Here is a 14575-nt window from a genome sequence, read left to right as displayed (position 1 = left end):
GTATCCAGAACTGTGCTAAAGTGAGTTCAGCCTCTAAAGGTTTTAAGTCTGGTGTTGGGGTTGTTGTGGTGAGGTGGGACTGTAGTAAATGGCATAGCTGTATGTATCTAAAGCAGTGGTTCCCAACCTGTCGTCCGGGGACCCCTGGGGGTCGCAAAGCCTTTTCAGGGGGTCCACGATTGCTTAGAAAATTAAATAATATTAACAGATTAGGTCCCCAGCTTTCAGTAATAACTCACTGGGAGGTCCCCCGATTCCAATAATAATTCCATAGGGGTCCCTGGGTTCCAGTAATGGTAAAGTGGGAGTCCACAAAAGTCAAAGGGTTGGGAACCACTGATCTAAAGCACTGGGAAGGGAAGAGCCCAAACTCAGCTTATATGTCCACAAACAAGATCACACAGGTGAGTTCAACCCCGCTGTTCAGTGAAGAGATTCACAGTGTTTTCTCTTCCTCAGGCCAAACAGCCAGTAGTTTAATTTTATGTCAATAAGGTGGGAGGCTCTTTGCCTTGTACATAGGAGTTGTGGGAGTGTCAGCATTTTAACCAGTGCCACCGGCACCTCCGTGACAGGGATAATGGAGTCCAACTCCAACTAAATATTGGAGAAAGCTGTTCAGATCGGAGTGATAGTTCATGCTCATTATTCAACTTCAATTTTTGCCAATACTGAGGTACAGGAAGCCTTTTCAGCCACCAGCAGACTCGAATTTCGTGCCCACTCCAGAACCCTGACAGTCACTACTCCAGAATACACTGGATTTTTCGCAGGTCACCTTTAGTCCCACCTGTTCCCCAAATTCCATCTGGATTTTCTCCAAGCTAGGGCCGGAGTTGTTTGGGTCATTAAGGTATGACAATAGTACACCCTTGTAAAATGGCACACATCCTTCCGATCTTGGACTCCCAGCCCAAGCCCAAGATGTCTAATGCATCCTGTGTCCACTTTAGCTTCAGTGATATAAACATCAGTGTTTCCTTGCAGGGTAATATCGAAAACCACAAAAGTATGTGGGATGTGAGGGCGAAAAAGTACCCACTCAAACTGAGAAACAACCTAAACTCTTCTGAGCCCCAAAAATACTGACAATGGTAGTACAGTAAAAAACACACTACTAATATTTAATTAATGATTAGTTATTGATTAATAATGCAATTTTACTGTATTACCATTACCATTAACTTTTGGGCCAGTATTTTTTGGGCACAGAAGAGTTTAGGTTGTTTCTCCTTGCAGGGCAGTGGCTGAAAACACCTATCTGCTTGATGGCTAATCATGACCAGGCAAAATGTGAAGGGCCCACAGCACCCAAAGTATGACTGTTTTTTACAGCCCAGCTAGAATTTGCGGTGCACATTTTGCTTGCTTGCATTATCATCTATGGCTGTGGTCCCTAACATGTGGTCCATGGACTCCTGGGAGTCCGCGAAGCCTCCTCAGGGGGTCCGTGACTGCTGAGAAAATTAAATAATATTAACAGATTAGGTCCCCAACGTTCAGAAATAACTCAGTGGGGGGTCCCTGGATCTCAATTATGATTCGGGGTGTCCACGGTTCCAGTATTGATAAAGTGGGGATCCACAGAAGTCAAATGGTTGGGAACCACGGATTTATGGCACACTCACTAAGGCCTGTGTACTCGTCTGTCCTTCAGAATTGTCATATTTTGGGAAAATTACATTTTTTGCCATAAATATCACATGGCTAACCTAATACTGGGCACACACCTGCATGCGTAAATTCAAAACCTCAGTAATGCGGTGCTTGAGTTGTGATGATTTTTTGACTGTGTGAATGGTCCCACCGTCAATTGTCTATTATTTTACTTAGATTTCGCGTCAGTTTGAATGATGCCTGCAGTGGGTCCTGAACATGCCAGTGCTTGGATGTTATACAGATTTCTTGGCTTTTGTAAAAGTTTCTGCAGAAAAGAGGATGAATCACATCCTGCAATGACCTGAGACGTGCTTCCTCGTTGTACTTGACAGATTCACATTCTTTCATTCACACCTTGAAGTAAGTGAGGAGGTAGTGAAATATTTCACACGGGTGCTGAGATGCATTGTTCAAAGTCCACACTTCTCTGAGGCATGAAGAAATGATATAAGCTGACCTCGAGCTCTGCATAGGCATCAATCTCATCTTCAGTGAATTTAAAATGATGTCTCGTTTCTAGCCAGCACTGTGCAGTAAACGTTCTTTTTGGCACTCCTCGTATGTAATGTCCATGGCCACGATGAAGATGTTGAGTTCTTTTGTCCTTCTGTCCCACGTGGGACAAAGTTCCTGAATTCCACCAGAACAAGTTTCAGGAGAACGCCAAGCACTACGGTCTCTGTGTATGTAGTGTTGTCAATGGTGTTGCTCTCCAGTGAGGACATTTCCGACTTCTGAAGCACCAGAGAGCTTTAATTTTCATCTGATGGGGGCAACACTCACCTTTACATTATCTTTATACCTGTCTGATGAATGTGTTCAGTTCTGCAGGCATCTGGCGTGGGAGGTATCCATAACAGCATGTGTGTGTGGTATCTGGTAAGACGTGGACTGGAACTGGAAAGGTATTACATTTATGTTAGTTATTTACCATGAAGGACATCTAAAAGGAAGATGTACATAAGACAGAACACTTGAGTATGTGAGGTCTCAGGAGCTCCCTCTGTTCTCATCTCCTTCCAGTGTGGGTCTGCCAATGCACTCAACACAATTTACACTGCAGATTGCTTCTCTTTGGACTAGAGTTCCAGGAGAATGTCTCACATATCCCCTTTTGAATCATTGGGCTTTTTAAGTAGGTTTCTTTGTTGATACTTTTTTATTTCTTCAGTGTGTGTTGGTCGATACTTACAAAATCGTTTTTTTCTGAAATTACTCTTCCCTCATACTAGTCATTCCTAAACTGCAATGTGAATATATCGATGTACCTGCAAATGTGTATGTCTGCATGTTGGGCAATTGTCTCTTGGTGAGCCAGGCCACCTATATGGCTCTATTCCTGAACTCTTCTGCACAACTAACTCCAGAGCTATCTCCTGGCTGTTGGACCTGGCCCTTTTTGCAGGATCATCCCCAAACCTTTTGCTTCCTTCCTCTTATTTTTCCTGACCTGTTTATGTTGGCTTTAGAACTCTGAGCACTTTACCACTGCTAACCAGTGCTAAAGTGCATATGTTCTCTGTGTAAATTGTACTGTTGATTGGTGTATCTATGTTTGGCATATTTGATTTGCTAGTAAGTCCCTAGTAAAGTGCACTAGAGGTGCCCAGGGCCTGTAAATCAAATGCTACTAGTGGGCCTGCAGCACTGGTTGTGCCACCCACATAAGTAGCCCTCTAATCATGTCTCAGACCTGCCACTGAAGTGTCTGTGTGTGCAGCTTTTAAACTGTAATTTTGACTTTGCAAGTGTCCCCACTTGCCAGGCCTAACCCTTCCTTTTCCTACATATAAGACACCCCTAAGTTAGGCCCTACGAAGCCCCATGGGTAGGGTGCAGTGTATGGTTAAGGTAGGACATATACTAATGTGTTTTATATGTCCTGACAGTGAAATACTACTAAATTCGGTTTTCACTGTTGTAAGGCCTATCTCTCTCATAGGTTAACCTGGGGGCTGTCTTTAAACATGACTCAAGTGTCGATTCCCTTTGGGAGCAGATAGACATGTGGAGTTTGGGACCTCTGGACTCACAATTTAAAAATACATATTTTAGTAAAGTTGATTTTAAGATTGTGTGTTTGAAAATGCCACTTTTAGAAAGTGGACATTTTCGTGCTTGAACCATTTTTGTGGCTCTGCCTGTTTGTGGATTCCCTGTCTGGGTTAGTTTGACAGTTGGGCTGTTTGCACCTCTCTCCAGACAGTGACACAAAGGTGGCTGGGGTGTAGCCTGCATGTTCTGATGAGCCATCTGTGCTAGGAGGGAGGGGAGGAGTGGTCACTCGCACCTGAAAGGGCTGTGCCTGCCCTCACACAATGCAGTCTCCAACCCCCTGGTGTGTGTCTGAGGCCTTGCCTGGGCAAGGCAGGATTTCACAAACAAGTGAGACTTTTCTTTGAAGTAAGCCTACTTCAAAGACCAAAATGGATATAAAAAGAGGACCCAAAACCACAGACTTTAGACACTTCTTGGGGTAGACACTCTACCTCACAGACACGTCTGGACAAGAAACCTGCTGGAGAAGAATCCCTGAAACAGACCTGCCAAGAGGAACTCCCTGGCTGCCCAAAGGACTCACTGGGACTGCTTTTCTGACAAGGACTGCTGCCTTGCTGTTGCCCTGCTGCCTTGATGCTCCCTGGCTGTGCTGAGAAGTGCTCTCCAGGGGTTTGGATAGAGCTTGCCTCCTTTTCCCTGAAGTCTCAGGACCAAAAAGACTTCATCTCTGCAACTGGACTCCTTGTGCGGTGAAAATTTGACGCACAGCCTGCTAAAAACGACATACAGCCTGCAACGCGGTGAGAAATTCACCGCACGCCGAACTGGAATGACGCAGCACAACTTCGCAAGGAGAAGATCAAGGCAGCACCTACGTTGCGACCAGAACTTCGATGCACGGCCCACCGGATCTATGCACAGCCGACCCGGGACGACACAGCCCAACTTCCAGAGAGGAATCAACACATCGCCTGCTGTGCGGGAGAAATTTCCACACAACGCCAACTGGATCGACGCAGCGCTTGTGACTTTGCTCCGCAAGCCCAGGATTCCACGCACTGTCCCCAGTGTGCCAGAAAACCCCCTAACCTGAAGAGGAACCAACTCCACACGCCGGAAACTGATGTAAAGCCTTCTACTGCGTGGAAAATAACGATGCAAGTCGGTGTGCGAAGGGGCGAAACCGATGCAAACCTCCCCTGCAGAGATTTTGAACACGAACCAGGCACTTTGTGGTTGCAAGAGACCTTTATTGTTTTTAAGAGACATTTATGTGTTTTTCAAAAACTTAAGCCACTTTATTTCACTTTTACGGTGGTATCGCAACATCTACTTATTGCATTTTAATAGTTTTGACCTGCATCTTATCAGATAAATATTATATATTTTTCTAAACACTGTATGGTGTATTTTTTTGGTGCTTTATGGTGTTATTGTATGATTTATTGCACAAATACTTTACACATTGCCTTCTAAGTTAAGCCACCAGAGGGTGGGCACAGGATAATTTGGACTGTGTGTGACTTACCCTGATGGAGTGAGGGTCCTTGCTTGGACAGGGGGTAACCTGACTGCCCACCAAAGACCCTATTTCTAACACTGGCTTACTACATATTAACAGTCGCTAAAATTAAAGACAAGGGCTGAACGTTGCTATTCTCAAGACTCAAAACTACTTTATACCAAAGCATTAACAATCTATAAACAAGATAGTTTTAGCTGAACAGATAAACTACTCCCAGCGGGTAAGTCAAGTTCCGAAACGGCCAAAGGGCTGTTCAGTCGGTGAAGACGGGCTAAGCAGGCACAATTCCCTAGCAAAAACCTTAATTGACTTCTTCGTTGATAAGATCATAAACATGAAGTCCCCAATAGAGTAAAGTTCTCTTTTCCAAGCTGAGACCATTACTTCAGGGGATTTGCAGATATTTCACCACATGGGCGGTGCCCCCTGCACCCTAGCTCCCTCTTCCCACCCGGTGGTGCCATGTAGGTAATGGAATGCCCGTCGGCAGGAAATACGCAGTACAAAGGCCGCATACTCATGGACATCATTTACGGTTCGCTGTGGGTCGCAGAGACCCATGACTTGTCCTTTGCGACGTCTGGCACTGCCTTTGCGACCCCTGACCTCAGAGGTGGCAATTTCAGTGCCAGGAACACAGTGGCAGCTCGTCCTTATGGACGTCAGTTTTGGCTCCTCTTTCTTTGTTTTCTGTAATTTTTTGATTACACTAACAGTGAATAATAATGTATTTTTCACTATTAGTATAACAAAAATGGAGTACCATTTGCTGGAGTATGCCCTTACATAGCAGCTGAGGTAAGTAAAATATGCTTTTAAATGTTTGTTGTGTGGGTGCATGCAGGTGAGAGTGTGTGTTAATGTGAGAGAGTGTACGTAAGTGTGACTTTCGGCGTATGTGTAAGTATGTGTGTGTGAGCGAAAGTGGAGGTCAAGGGGCATGTGATGTTACTTCTTCTACCCCTGGCATTTCGGTGAATTGACGTTCATGCGCATACCACTCGAGAGGCATCACCTTTATACAGAATGTCCAGCACAGCAGTATCCAACAGCTTTTCTTTCAGAGAAATTTCAGTCTTAGAAGTAATATAGGCTATTTCCAGCTCCAAGCCCTCTGGTTCTCCACCTGATCTATGCCTTGTCTAGATTATGAAACAACTTGCCCTTCATCTTGGAGCTAACAACACATTATTTAATCCCACTCACTTGGCCAAAAAAGGTCCTTCATGATTTGAAAGCAGCTATAACAAAACCTTTCTTAAAAAAGCCCATCCTCGCTACAAACTAATTTAAATTTTCCTCACATTTTCTGCTTGCCATTTCTTGCACATTTATTGGAGAAGTTATTCTTCAATCAAATTCAATATTTCCATTGAAACCAATAACCTACTTCCCCCTTGGCAAGCAAAGTTCAGATCATGGCAATTACTGAGCTGGTCGTCACCACGGTCTCAGACAACCTTAGATGAAATATCAATAGTGCCAACACTGATGCTCTCATTTTACTTAATGTGTCAGCTGCATGTAATACCATCGACCATACCATCCTGCTATCCAGATTAAGTAGTATAGGATGTGGGGCCAGATGTAGCAACTTGGCAATTTGCGACTTGCAAATTGCGAGTCCCTGCGACTCGCAATTGGCAAGTCGCAAATTGCTATGCAGTACGGTGTCTCAGACACCAACTGCGACTCGCAATGGGGTCGCAATGACCCACCTCATCAATATTCATGAGGTGGGTCGCAAATTGCGGCCCCATTGCGAGTGTAGGCACTCGCAAACATGGAGGCCTGCTGTAGTCAGCAGACCTCCGTGTTCGTGACTGCTTTAAATAAAGCAGTTTTATTTTTTTTTAAGTGTAGCCCGTTTTCCTTAAAGGAAAACGAGCTGCACTTAAAAAAAAAAACCGAAACCTTTAGTTTCGGTATTTTTTCAGGGCAGGGAGTGGTCCCTTGGACCACTCCCTGCCCTGAAAAAATATTTTGGGGTCCATTCACAAAGTGGAAGGGGTCCCATGGGGACCCCTTCCAATTTGCGAGTGGGTTACCATCCACTTGAAGTGGATGGTAACTGCGAGTCCATTTGCGCCCGCGTACGCGGTCGCAAATGGAATTGCATCCCACTGCGAGTCGCAAATAGGAAGGGAACACCCCTTCTTATTTGCGAGTCGGAAATGCATTTTGCGAGTCGGTTCCGACTCGCAAAATGCATTTCTGCATAGCAAAGAGGCATTTGCGCCTCGCAAACGGCGATTTTCGCCATTTGCGAGGCGCAAATCCTTTGCTACATCTGGCCCGTGATTGTCTCTAGCTCAGTGGTATGTGTTGTTTCTTACATTCTGTACCCAGACCATTTTTCCTGCTTTTCAAATCTGGTACCAAGTTGGCGATCTATGGATTATCTCAGGGTTCAATGTTGTCTCCCCTGTAGTTTAACATCTACCTCGTCTTTCTGGCCCATCTTGTCCAATCCATGGGTACTCATGTCTATGTGTATGCTGACGATACCCATTTCATGTTTTAACTTCAGCAGTCAAATTGTTAACAATACATTTCTACAACCTCATGTGCAAAACTTGCATCCATCCTCTAGACAGTTTGCCTCTGGATGGCTGCCAACTTTTTGAAATTGAACCGTTGTAAAACAGAATGATGATTACAAGAAATTACATCCATAAATTGAATTATTTTACTTGCCCCGTAGATATGGGTCCTTGTCCCATGCTCTAAAAGGTGGTATTTAACTTGGGTATCTATGTAGATGTAGACCCCTCCTTGAATCACCAGGCATCTATGGTGGCAAGTACCTGCTTTTGCCAACTCAAACTACAGAGGAACATTTTGCCTTTTATTGACATCTGTACCACATCCAAGTTGTCTTGGTATAGGTTCATTGTAACCTGGAGTATGGTAATGCCTAGTACTTATGGCTTCCTGACAACCTGATTGTTGGTGTCTGTTGACGAGTACCTATCTGCGCTGTTCTCAAGCAACTTTCCTGGCTACCTATTAGGAAGACGATCTTATTTCAGATCATGATAATTTTACATCAGGTAATCCATAGCTCTGCTCCTCAGTTATTGACCTCTAAATTCTCTATGCTTTGGTTACTGCGTCCTTGTAGACATTTTCTATTGAACATTAAAAAAACAGACAGCAACGTTTGGAGACAAAACATTTTCTATTGCTGCATCTAGGGAATAGAAAAGACTCCCATGACAGATATGTCTCACTTCAGCCCTTCTTTCTTTTCGTAAACTTTTAAAGACTTATCTTTGCAACCTTTGTAATTAAGTTCTGCATGCTTTGGGGTTGTGGCCTGGATGCCAAACATGGTGCTTGTGAGGATTTGAGCTCTGCCAGCCACCCACAATGAGTCTGTCATGATCCAGAGGAAGACTGCAATATCACAGCCCTGGGTGAGGCATCAGTGTCACAAGGACACCAAGTGGGTGAACGTGACGTGGGAAAGCCATTCATCTGAGGTCGCGCCCGTGGCCCCGGGACGAAAGCTGCACAGTGGCCTCAGCGAAGGCCAAGGCAGTGAGGCCGACCCTCTTGCTGGTGAAACCTAACACTGCATTGATTTCCTCCTCCTGTTGGCACCGCATATCCAACGCAGAGAGGGGTGGCCACGAGGATGGAAGGACCTGTGGTCCCGGTGCACGGACGAGAAGGAGCGGTGGCTTGTTGCCTAGAGGAGCCACCTGGGAACACAGCAGCAGCAGTACCAGGAGTGCTCACGGCCCAGACTGGGGGCCGTTGAGGGGAGTCCCAGGGTGATTCCACAGGCCAAAGGGCCAAGAAGTAAGACCTGATGGATCGGCTGAGTGGAGAGGGAGTACTGGAGGCCTGTGCTGATGACAGCCCACTGGAGCCTGGCTTATGGCGGGAGAGAGGTGTTGTATTTTATTGCAGGAGGCCCGAATTGAAGGAGCGAACAGGAAATTCTATTTTTGTCCAGACCTGCCACCTGCCTGGACTTGGGGATGAGCGGGTCTACCTTTAGCATTAGCTGGGCGCCCTGGCATTTCTCAGAAGGGGGAACATTTTGGCATGGCACAAATTCTGCATCTCCTGATGGCAACCCCTTCCTCCCTCTCCCCATTTTTGGTGCTGACATACAGACCGCTTCAGCTGCGGTGGCATGTTCCGGGAGATTCAGAGGGCAGCAAACAGGAGGGAGCTAGTGCATTCCTAACCGCTCTTGAGCGACGCATGTCAACAAAGTGGGCCAACGGGCGGCTCCCGAGCAGAATCCTGCCCAGACAGAGAATTCTGTGGATTAGGTGGCTACCAATATGGGGAAAATAAAAAGACACTGCAGACCTTTCAGGGCTGTATTGACAGATTCAGAAAACCCTTGTGGACCCTGGACAATGGCTTGCCTGACAGGCAGGAGCCCCGGTCGGAACCCCCACTCCGACTTGGCGGCTGCGATACTCTAAGCAATCTAAGATTCTAGAACCTCTCTGGAGGGAAAGATTGGAGAACTCAGTGTTGATCTCTCCCTCCTCCATCAAGACTTGCGGAGCACTGAGGACAGGGACACTGAAGCAGAGGACCGCTTATCAGAAATGGAAGACACAATCTGTATGTTACAGAACAGTCACGCAGCTGCAAAAAATGGTCTATGTACAGGAAAACCGGGCAGAGGACGCTGAGAAGGAACTGCATTTCATGTAGGTCACCTACATTTTGCTCTTCTTGGCCTGTCTAAAAGTTATAACTGCTGGTAAGACTCTCTTTTTTGATACCCCAGATAGCACATAGCAATGGATTGAGGAACGTCCCCACTGGAGGAGGCGGGATGCAGACAAGGAGGTGCACCCTACGCTTGGTGACAGACCGGGAACTTAGAAACAGCTGCCATGTAGGAGTCAGAAAAATAAGAGACACCACTGGCGGGCAGAGGCAGCAACGGGCAGACATGAGCAATGGTGGTCACCATCTGGAACTACTGATACAACTAAAGCAGTGATGGATGGTAAATGAGGTTTGGGCGATTCGCTGCCCCTCTGGCCATGCAACACTTCCAGATTACTTGTTCTGCCTCTTTATGGTAACCTTTGGTGGGGTGGGTATTGGTTGCCACAACAGGGTCTTTTGTGTTGTTGCCGATTTCTTGATTCAAGGGGGAAGATGTAGTGGAGCCAGAGTGTAGGGATTAGTTTGATGTTCTAATGTCCGGTTGCCAGCTGTTCTCTACACCAGATACTCCAAGTTTTCCGAGTATTGGGTGTTGTTTTTTTTTTGTACCCTGTTCAGTTCATTTGTGCTATCCGGGTGTAGTTCCTGGAGTCCTCAATCATACTAAAATAGAGTACCGCCACTCTAGTAGGGATGATCCTGCACCCCTAGGACCCCTCCTGACAAGTCACTGTGACCCCTCTCAGGAGTGGAGCCAGGTCCGTTTCATGAACTGGAATGTGAACGGTATTCTTGATAAAATTAAAAAAGGGACGTTCTTGAAGGCAGCAAGATGATTTAATACTGATGTACCCTTACGCTAAGGGACCTCATACGGAATAGCTGTCCATATCTGTTCTAACATTCCCTTCCATAAAAACATGATTTGGGTGGGACAAATAGGGGAGATATGTGGTAGTCTCCAGCCTATTATATGGCCTTCCCATCACCTTTCTCAGCATACATGCTTCGCCTCCCCTATCAGCAGAATTTCCGTACACTTTAAGAGAGACACTGCTGCAGCTCCCCCAGGGACCTTGGGTGCTGGGAGGTGATCTCAATGGAGTGGACAACCTCCTCCTAGATGGATCCACCACTTCAGCCACACCCCCAACCCAAGCAACACGATTTAGTACTTTGCTAGATAACATGCACTTGACAGACGTGTGGAGTCTTCATCATCCGGGCACACAGGGCTATACATACTATTCAGCGGCTCATAAAGTAGTCTCTCGCCCTTACTACTCTGTACCGCTCACCTCTAAATCCTCCAGGTAGCAGAGGTGAAAATACTGTCCAGGGGTCTCTCTGATCACTCTCAGGTTGAATTCACTATGCAGTTTGGCCCACAAAATGCTGGCACAGGGTGGTCCTCAATACGTGGTTGCTTAAAGGCTCGCGCACGAGGAATAATTTTTTAGCAGAATACAACACTATATGACATGTAATAAGGGATTAGTTTCCTCCCCGGGGGATACAGTGGGAAATCTTCAAGGCTTCTCTGAGGGGAGTCATTTTCAGTTACCAAACTGGGATATAACGACAAGCCCGTAGGGAGGTTGCAGAACGGAAGCTCAGCTATTGGAGCTGGAAAGGTTCTACTCGAATGCACCAGATGCAGCCCTCCTCAGAAACATTAAGTACACCCAATCGCTCATACGCCAGTCACTTCTTGAGGAATCAAGATTGGCATGGCTTGCGATGCAGAGCCCCATCTACCAATGGTGGTGGGTGGATAAGACTGGCAAAACTCTATCATCTCTGCTTGGCGACCGCTGAGCCTACACCGGTGAGCAGCTTGGTAGATGATGTGGGCAATCAAATTTCTGATGAACTTCAGATTGCGGCAGCATTTGCTGATAATTATGCCAGGCTCTACTGCACAACACCGAGACCTCTTCCTCCAGATATAGCATCCTTTGTAGTGGACTTACCAACCATCCGACTCATGCTCGAGGAGAGGAACTCTTTAGAAGAGGCAATCACCTTTGTGGAACTGGGTGATGCCCTGGGACAACTTCTGCTGGGCAAAACGCCAGGCCTGAATAGGTTTCCAGGTGAGTATTTTAAGGCTTACTGGACACAACTGGGTCAAGAAAAAGTAGTGATGTTCCTTGAGGCACTCAAAATTGGTCGGCTTCTACCAGACCTATGAATGGCCAACGTTGTACTGATTCTTAAACCTGGACTGTCCCAAACCAGTTGTTCTTCCTACTGCCCTATATCTCTCCTCAATGTGGAAGCAAAGATCTGGCTAACCAACTGCTGACAGAGGTGGGATCCCTGGTTCATCCAGACCAGTCCGGATATATGCCTGACCGGGGTACAAGACACAATATCGGCAGAGTACAACATACTGTAGCCTTGGAAATTAGGAAACCAAGGGAGAAGGCACTACTTTTAGTTGATTTCCAAAAAGCCTTTAATTCTGTGGAGTGGCATTACCTTTTTGCTCTCCTCACCAAAATGAATTTTGAACAAAGATATATTAGCCTAGTTAAATGACTCTACTGTATACAAACCTTGTGGCTCACGTTGAGTGGGGGGCTCGATGTCCCTAGCTTTTGCCATACACCGAGGTAAGCCTCAAGATTGCCCCCTCTCACCACTGCACTTTGGACTGGCTATGGAACCTCTGGCGCAGTAGGTTCCAGTGGACATGCAGATGTGAGGCCCTGAGTGAGTTCCAGGTGTCTCAGACGAAATTTCCCTCAATGCAAATGATGTGCTCATTTATCTGTCTGACCCACCCCAGTCGGGTCTACGTGCTGTCCGGATTCTGCAGATTTTTGGAGAGCACTCTGACTGCAAATCGAAAGACACAAATCCCCTTTGTTCCTGATGGGAGGTTGACCCTGGCTGCTAACTTGGGGCACAGACCTGCAAATACACCCAGAAAGCTTCCGTTATATGGGAGTATACTTCACAGAGGACAGTGAGAAGGCCTGGAGAGAGAACCTACAACCTCTCCTTTCTAAATTGTATAAACACCTCGACTTTTGGTCCACGCTCCCACTTTCACTGAAGGGGAAAATGGTGATGGATGGACTCCCCAACCTATTATACCTGCTATAAAACTACCCCTATTATGTACCCAGATTTTCGTTAAAAGTTTTAACATAGCATTGAGGTTCATCCTTTGGAATCGGCAACCTCCTAGAATTGCACTCACTAAATGCTACAAGTCGCCCTTTGATGGCGGACTGGACACACTCTGCCTACATCTCAGAGAGGTAGGTAATCCAGGGAGCCTCGACTGCTTACTACATGTAAGGGGAATCTCCCCTTGACACTCATCCCGGCAATGAGAGTGGTCTTTCAACTCTGGAGAGATGTGCTGCATGACCTAGTCGAAAGCGTTGTGGAATGGGTGTTGGCTTCCACCGGTGACAGGTTTAGAGGGATTCAGAGAGTGGGACATCATTGGTATTTCCACTCTAGAGGACATCATGACAGGAACTACCATTATGTTTTTCTTCTGCCAGCAGGCGGAGATCTAACTCCAGAAAACCCAATTTTTCCAGTATCTACAACTAAGGCATAGACTCTTGCCTTGTAAATCTAAGCTAGCGGAGCTTCCCAAATTCAGCTTTGTGAATGCATAGGTGTTACTTACTGCCCCCATGCACCATAAACCTTCCTTCATATGTGTCAATGGTAATATATACGCCATATTCCTTCCTGACTTAAACGTTTCCTGGGTGAGGGACCTCCACGAGATTGACGATTATGACTGGTATGAGGACCTAATCTCCCATAGAGAGGCAGCTATTGCGATAGCATTTTGTTTTATACAGTTTAAATATCTGTATAGAATTTACCTCACACACGTCTGACTCTGGCGTGCCTGCATTGCTCCATGCATCGTGGAGACTTTTTACACACAGTCTGCAGTTGCCCAGCCCTTGATCCCTTCTGGGGGGAAGTTCTAACATGCTTAGGTTGGGTTCTGGGTTGGCCATTGGCTCATAACACTAGACATGAGGGAGGTACTGCAACCAGAACTCAGCTCCCTATATATCTGTTGCCCTCAATGTAGTCTGAGAGGGCAACAGATATATAGGGAGCTGAGTTCTGGTTGCCTGTTTTTTAGATGCAACTTCGACTGAAGTGCACTGGGTTCCTGCTAACCAGATCCCCAGTGCCAGTGTTCCTTCCCTAAAACAAGACACCTGGTCACTTGATCCCCAAGTGACCAGGCCCTTCAGCCCTCTATTAATTCCCTAGTAAATGGTACCTCAGGTACCTAGGGCATGGGTACTGAAGAGGGCCCCTCAGAGCTGCAGCATAACTTGTGCCACTCTGAAGGACTCAGCACCAACCTTATGCAGACTGCCCTTGCAGGCTGCGTGACATGGTGCTTCCAAAATTGAAAACACAACATGGCACACAGCTTGTGTGCCATGTCCCCTAAACTCTGCATGCAATATATGTAAGTCACCCCTCTAGCAGGCCTAACAGCCCTAAGGCAGGGTGCATTATATTATATGTGAGGGCATATATGCATGAGCAGATATGCCCCTGCTATGCCTCTGTCGGTTCTGAGACATAGTAAGTGCACAGGGAAGCCATTTTAAATGCATGTGCTAAGAACTGGTCACCACGAGTTCCCCAGCTACATGATGGCTTCTCTGAGCCCTGGTATGTTTGGTATCAAACATCTCAGAATAATAAACCCTCACTGATTGCAGTGATGGATTT

Source organism: Pleurodeles waltl, chromosome 2_2 (genome assembly GCF_031143425.1).
Source record: "Pleurodeles waltl isolate 20211129_DDA chromosome 2_2, aPleWal1.hap1.20221129, whole genome shotgun sequence".
In the NCBI taxonomy this organism is placed as follows: Eukaryota; Metazoa; Chordata; class Amphibia; order Caudata; family Salamandridae; genus Pleurodeles; species Pleurodeles waltl.
Note: the sequence above shows the minus strand (reverse complement) of the source record.